The sequence below is a fragment of the Rhineura floridana genome, chromosome 8 (assembly GCF_030035675.1).
Source record: "Rhineura floridana isolate rRhiFlo1 chromosome 8, rRhiFlo1.hap2, whole genome shotgun sequence".
NCBI lineage: Eukaryota > Metazoa > Chordata > Lepidosauria > Squamata > Rhineuridae > Rhineura > Rhineura floridana.
The window spans coordinates 32,819,536-32,827,386 of record NC_084487.1 but is presented as its reverse complement, the minus strand read 5'-3'; positions in this window follow the sequence as shown (position 1 = coordinate 32,827,386).

The window sequence follows — 7,851 nt, the reverse complement described above, 5'->3', positions numbered from 1 at the left end:
GGAAATAACAAACAAAAATGCATTACATTTATTTATTTACTTTTAAAAATATTTATATACTTTTATAGAGCCAGTGTGGTATAGTGGTTAAGGTGTTGGACTACGACCTGGGAGACCAGGGTTTGAATCCCCACACAGCCATGAAGGTCACTGGGTGACCTTGGGCAAGTCACTGCCTCTCAACCTCATGACCCTTATGGCATAGGGTCACCATAAGTCGGAATCAACTTAAAGGCAGTATATTTACATTTTTATTCATTAAAAAATGAAAGCAGTTTGCAACATATACATACAAGTTAAAACCATATAAAATTTAAAAATCAGATATCGTTAACGACTGCAGAAAGATATCTTCTCAATTGCCTGCATAGGCCTGGTGACATAGAAAAGTTTTCTGCAGGCGTTTAAAGCTTAGAACAGAGGGTGCCTGCTGAATCTCTGTTGGAGAACATTCCACAGGGTTGGCCTGATGACACTAAAGGATCACTTTCTTGTTGTTGTCATATGAGCCTTACCAGCTCTGGGATGACCAACAATGCTCCTGCAGATGATCTTACGAGAAACTGCTTCCAAAAATGTGTCCATTAGTCAAAACTGCAGACAAAAGTGTGTTTATGAGGAGAAAATGGGCACTAAAATGCTGAAGAATTTTCAAGAGGATTTTAAAAATAAATCTTGCAAATTGTTGCAGAAATGTGGAGAACTGGATGTGAAATTGGAAAAACAAGAAACTGAGAGAACCTAAGCTGACAGATCCTTCTCTCTGTACGTGGCAATAAATCTGGATTGTGTACACACAGCAGTTTAAGGTGGATCTGATGCATCCATGTGCACATATAGTTTGTGTTGTCTGCACAACACTGTCCTCATCCAAGTGGCAGTCTATACTTTCCCTCCATTTCATTCAGATTTTCCTGTTTTGCGGATAATATGGCAAGAAGGGGAAAAACAGGAACCACATGGGAACATAGGGAGCTATATGCTGCTTTATACTGTGTCAGACAGGTAGTATTATCTGCACCTCTGTTCTTCAACTTTGGTCCCTAAACATTGTTTGTTGGACTACAACTCCCATCATCCTTGGCCATTGGCTAAGCTGGCTGGGGTTGATGGGAATTGTAGTCCAACAACGTCTGGCACCTCAAAGTTGAAGAACAGTGGTCTACACTAATTGGAGCAGCTCTCCAAATCTCTCCCAGCCCTACCTGGCATTGTCAGAGATTGAACCTGGGAGCTTTTGCATGCAAGGCAGATGCTCTACCCAACTTTGGACATATTGAAGGACGTTGTGGGGACATTTTTTTAAACATGTGTAGTGATGTTTTGCTGGGTGCCATCTATCACCTTACCTCCCTACTTCCATTGATGAGGCATTCCTCGGTTCTCGGTGGACTGATGGGACCAGGTACGACACATGATGCCGGGAGGAAGGGAGGGATATAAATCAAATAATAAATAAATAAATAAAATATTTGTTAACCCGCTGTTTTCTGCAAATCAGCTGTTGAGGATAACAAAACTATGGGCACCCCAGTAACCTGGTATTAGGGAAACAAACCTAGGGATATTATAAAGTGCACCTAAGATGTGTGTTAAAAGGCAGACTGCTGACCATTGTAAAATCTCAGGGAAGGGTGAAAAGGGCACACTAATATGACATGTATAACTTTGGAAAGTCCTGCTTGCTTGTACAAGATTGAAGGAAGTTTATGCCAAAAAGTTATAAATGAGGCCTTGGAAAGTCCAGGCTTGGAACTCCCAGATATTTTTTCACTGCGTATAGATAAAATAATGCTGACATATTAGAAGCAATGCTAAGCTGTGGGAATACACTGCACATTTGACTTGATCATGTCACAGCTAGAAATTCACTTATTGGTGGTTGGGTGTCATGGGGTCTGCTAAGCATGTGACGGTATATTAAGATGTGACCAACTGCTGAAGGGCAGTTAGGGCTGTGTTCACTGCTCTGATCACAGCTCTGCTCCAGCTTGACCTTGCTGAAATAAACAGCCTTAAAACTGTTTGGGCTTCATTCTTTTGTCCTCCCATGATCGAGCCTTGGAAAATCTACCACACTGCTGTGTCGGAATAGTCGTATCGAAAAGAAAAAAGAAAAAATTGGCGAAGAACACAGATAAAGAAATACTGGTGCATATGCCTCCAATGGGTCTCAGGTTTCTGGAATTTCCCGAATGGCATTGTGAGAACAGACATGATTCTCAGAAAGGAACACATGCCAGAGAATGACAGACCATTAACAAACCCTTGGAAATGGGCATCCCCACCCACTGCCTCCACCGAGGGATGTAACTGCAAACTTTTTTTTAAAGACTACTTCAGCTAGTCAAGCCTTTGTCTGACTGAGAAGAAATGTTGTGCAGCCCATTTACAGCCTTTTCCTGGCATCGAGATAAGCGCTTAGGAAAGCATTGCCTGCTTTGTGTGCACGTCAGGCTGCTGATGAAGGCACAGAAGAAAAGCCAATAAATAAAGGTGGTGTTAGGATCAAAATTGAACCTCAGTCGTCTGCAATACTATAGTTCACTTGCCTTACCCAAACAAAGTCAGGCATTATGGGAAATAGAACCAAAATGGCCTTTAGTTGACTTTTGATATAAAATGTCAGTTTATTCCCTGGCGACCTGGCCCTTACCTACATTCCAGTGGCTCGCATAATAAAAGCCGGTTTAAGCTGGAAACTTCCCTACTATATATCTCTTGTATCACATCCATGCCTATGACCTTGTTTATTGCTATAAAGGTGCCTTGCATAGAAATGTTATAAGCTGTTCCGCTGCCCCTCAGATCTTGACTTGTGAAACCCTTTGATATGCAAGCGTAGTAATTTTCATGTCTGTCTCCTACCCATGGGGCGCCCGATTGCAGCCGGCCACCCCTTTATTCTTCCCTTCTTCTGTAGTTGCATAGTGCTTATCTCTAGGACATGAGAAGTATGCAGACATGGAATCTAAGAGATAATCTTAGTGTTTCCACTTTCGTCCTTCCCCCTACACCCCTTTACCTCCTTTTGTCTGCCCCAAAGCTATAGTGTCTAGCAACTGCTTCTTTTGTATTTTGTGACGTATGCCCGATACTGTAAACTTCGGGGTGAGCCTATATAAACCCTTGAACACCAATAAACGAGGTTCCCATGCTGGCCTGCTTCGGCTTGTAAGTATTGGGTCCCCTTTGCAAAGGTTTTTGTCTCGTGTTACTTGATCTCTGATAGTGGGTTCATTTGCACTCAACTCCGCACTCTTCCCGGGTGTAATAAGCGAGTTGGGGTTGACAGGGCGACTTGCGTGTTGGGTTTGGACCTAACAATTGGGGGCTCATCCGGGATCCCTTGTGTGGACCCCCTTTTTGCCATTGCACCCCTTAACTTGATAACAGGCGCCACGAGAGAATTTTCTCGGTTATCAATAAAAGCGGGCGGCTTTGACACTTTGGGGATAAAGCACAGTTGAGGAAAAACCCGTTATCAGACGTCATGGGAAATAAAGGGAGTGTACCGGTAAAGGACAGCCCTTTGGGAATAATGTGTATGCTGTGGCAAGAGGAGGAATTGCCTGTGCGAAGAAGAGGCCTGAAAAAGAGAAAGATGATAGAGCTCTGTGAGGAGGAGTGGCCGCGGATGACTGCAGTGTCGGTGCCGGGTAAACAGTGGCCGAGGGGTGGGTCCTTTGAAACCGCTCCGCTACTGGGAGTGCGAAGACGGATTGGGGATACCCACCCAGATCAATTGGAATTCTGGCTCCTATGGAAAATAGGATCACAAAAATGGGATAGTCTTACTTTAATGGCAGTGAGAACCTTGTCCATTGAGGAACCCCCTCCTCATTATTTTAATGACGATACGTCAAGTAAAAGAACGGTCTTGAACCGCTCTATAATACCCTCTGCTCTGGATCTGCTCCCAGCTCCCGGGGGTGGAGATCCCAATCCGGAGGAGGGGGCTCTTTCATATGTGTCAGACGATGAGACAGATGAAAAGGGGAAATAGCAGGGGGCCTCAGGGGGTATGGACACGCGCCAGCGAAAAAAGGAAAAACAAAGAAAAGATGCAGAAGCGGTGGAGATGCCTTTGCTTGTACATGATCAGCCGTACATGGATGGCCGCGGTGGTATCCAGCATACCGAGGTGGTTGAATTAAAGAGTTGGTTGGAATGGGACTTGAAAGAATGGAGCAGAATGGCTGGCACTTTTGGGGAGCAGCCGAGGAGAATCAGACAACTGTTGGGCAGGTTGTTTGAAAGCCACAATCCAACATACTTGGATGTGGAACATTTGCTGAGAAGGGTGCTGACAGGTGAAGAACATAGCAGGCTGTGGACAATGGAGACTGCATGGGCTGCGGAGGCAGCAGGAAATAGAGCTTGGTCGGACCGAGCACAAACGGCTGCAGCTTGGGCAGTGGGAGACTGGACGCAGCCTCGCCGCGCTCAGCTACAGACCGATAGGGATAGGGTTTTGACACATTTGGAGCGAATGTCACAGAAACCCCCCAACCAAGCTAAATTCATGGCGATAAAACAAGAAGCCAGCGAACCTCCCAGAAAATTCTGGTCGCGCTTGTTAGAGGGAGCACGTAGTTATACCAATTTGAACCCAGAAAACATGCTGGACCATCCGACTCTCATTGCTAATTTTGTTCATCAAGCGCAACCAGCGGTGAGGGATTATTTTCTAAATTTCAGACCCGGATGGGGGGGGGAGGCTGTGACTGTAATCTTGGAAGTGGCGGATTTTGTGTGGGACAAGGACAAGGAGGAAAGTAGAAAGAAGGAGAAGAAGGAGGATTTTGAAATGCTGGCTCTTGCAATAAGAGGCCAGCCACCAAATAGAGGATTTCGAGGCAAGGGAAGAGGTTTTCCGAGGGGGCCGAGAGCCGGAGACCAGAGAGGAAGGGGACAGATGAGGCAGTCGTGGCAGGGAGATAGGGCTTGTTTTCAGTGTGGAGATTACTCTCATTTCAGGAAAGACTGTCCGTGGAGGACAGGGAACGTGCAGTACACCCCTAACAACCCTTCTTACCCAGATTTTACAGGCACGAATGCAGAGTTTCCGCCCCCACCTCCACCTGCCACTCAACAGACACCGGCTTCATGGGACCAATACGGCGGGCGCCAAGCGAACCAGCAATGACTACATGTGGATAGGGAGGGGCTGGGAGCGGGGCTAATGAATCTTATGTCTCTGGCAGGTTTCTTTCTATCTCTCTCTCTCCCAATCCAAGAACCCAGACTGTCCTTAAACGTGCAGGGACAGGAGGTGACTTTTCTGGTAGATACCGGAGCTACATATTCCTTGATAAATGTTGCCTATGATAGTTGGTTAAGTAAAGAAGTCAAAATGACAATGGGGGTAGACGGAAACCCCACACCTATGTGCATAACATCACCATTGCAAGTAAAATATAATGATAAAGTGTTTAACCATGTTTTTCTTTACTCCGCTTCTTGTCCTATCTCTCTCATGGGCCGTGACATGTTATGTAAACTGGAGGCTACCTTAACCTGCACCCCTGACGGGGTGGGCTTGTTGATGAGTGTATTGGGGGTGCCTGTGGGAACCACAGTTAAACACAAACATTCAGGATACAGCTTACCAGAAGATCTCGCTGACTTGCCGCCCGACTTATGGGGCACAGAGGATACGGATGTGGGACTGCTACGATCGGTAAGCCCTGTCAGAATTCAGGTAAAACCGTTCCTTCCGCCACCCAATGTTGCACAATATCCTCTATCATTAGAAGCAAGAGAGGGCATACGCCCCATAATTGAAGGTTTCATTGCGAAAGGAGTCATCCGGCCGCAGCGGACCCCCTGCAACACGCCTATTCTACCTATAAAAAACCCCCCAAAGAATCCTGGAGACCCAGTCCGGTGGAGATTTTGCCAGGACCTGAGGGCGGTGAACAGGTATGTGGTCCCTTTACACACTGTCGTTCCAGATCCGGTGACAATCATTAGTCAGATTCCATGGGACGCGAAGTGGTTCACCGTCATTGATTTGAAAAATGCCTTTTTTAGTATTCCTCTCCACCCAGATTCGCAGCATTTGTTCGGGTTCGAATGGAACCAGCGCTCTTTCGTTTGGACCTGAATTCCTCAGGGATACTGTGACAGTCCCGGGGTGTTTAGCCAGTGCCTACGGGACGATCTCGAGGGGTTCACCCCAAAAGGAGGTTCAGTCCTTGTTTTGTACGTTGACGACATTTTGATTGCGAATGGACACCAGGGGGCGCTGCGAGAAGACGGTAAGGCTTTTCTGTTATACTTATATTCAAGGGGTCATAAAATCGACCCGAAGAAAATCCAGTGGCTATCAGAGAAAGTTAAATACTTGGGGTTCATTCTAACGCCAGAAGGGCGACAAATGGACCCCGGGCGCGTTTCCACTATACAGAATTGCCCGCTCCCAAAGACAAAGAGACAGTTAAGGGGGTTCCTGGGACTGATTGGGTTTTGCAGACCGTGGCTACCGTCCTGTGGAGAATTGAGCAAACCGCTACACGCGCTTACCGCAAATAAAGCTCCTGATCTGATACAATGGAGCCGGGACAATGAAAAGGCTTTTGAATTACTAAAACAGAGTGTGGCTACGTCTATGTCCTTGAAACCACCGAATTACGGTAAACCCTTTCATTTGTTTGTCCATGAAAGATCGGGAGTAGCTAGTGGAGTTTTGACACAAGTGTATGGTCCCAGTCATTTCCCAGTGGCATTTTACTCACAGCAGATTGACAATGTAGCTCGCAGGACCCCCACATGCACACGCACGCTGACTGCGGCGGCTTTACTCCTAACTAAAGTAAAAGGATTAACCCTCGGTCATTCCACTACTGTCTGGACTTCACACGCACTTTCAGCTTTATTGCGAAAAGGCACCACGCAAGTTTTCTCAGCACAGAGACAACAACTGGAAGCAGAGCTGCTAGAGGATCCTAACGTGCTGTTTGAATGCTGCGGACCGTTAAACCCAGCCACCCTCCTACCTGAGTTGCCTCCGCCTTTCCCGGACCATGACTGCGTACAAGTTCTGCAATCCACTTTACAGATCAGACCTGATCTGTCTGATGAACCGCTACCGGAATCAGATGTCATTCTCTTCACGGACGGCAGTTCCTACTACCAGAATGGGGTAAGATACACAGGTTTTGCAATAACAACACAATGGGAAGTAGTAGAGGCGGCAGCACTCCCAGGACGGTGGGGAGCGCAAGCAGCAGAAATCTACGCGCTGGCCAGAGCATGTCAATTGTCGGCAGGTAAAAAGGTGACCATCTTCACAGATAGCAGGTATGCTTTCGGGGTTATACATTGTCACATTCATTTGTGGAAATACAGGGGGTTTACAACTGCAGGGGGTAAACCAATCCAACATCTGGAACTTGTGCAAAAGTTGTTACAAACCATTCTTGAACCTTCACAGCTAGCAGTGGTGCATTGCAAGGCACACACCAAGGAGCAAGATCCTGTAACCCTCAGAAACGCTCTGGCAGATCAAACTGCTCGCCAAGCAGCATTGCTTCCTATAAGCATGCCAACTCTGGCAATGATAACCACTGCTTTTGTCCCACCTGTATCTGTTCCAGTACCTCCACAGGAATTAAAGCGATGGACTGAGCTAGGAGCGATCCTGAAGCAGCAACTATGGACCATGCCGGATGGAAGGGCTTGCCTTCCCAGATCATTGTACCAGACAGCAGTAAAATGGTTTCATGACCATGGGGGCCATTACGGCACACACGCATTAGTGGACTCGATCGTGCGCTTCTGGTATGCCCCCGGAATTCAATCAGTATGTAGTGCAATAGTGAAAGCATGTCACATTTGCCAAGCAAA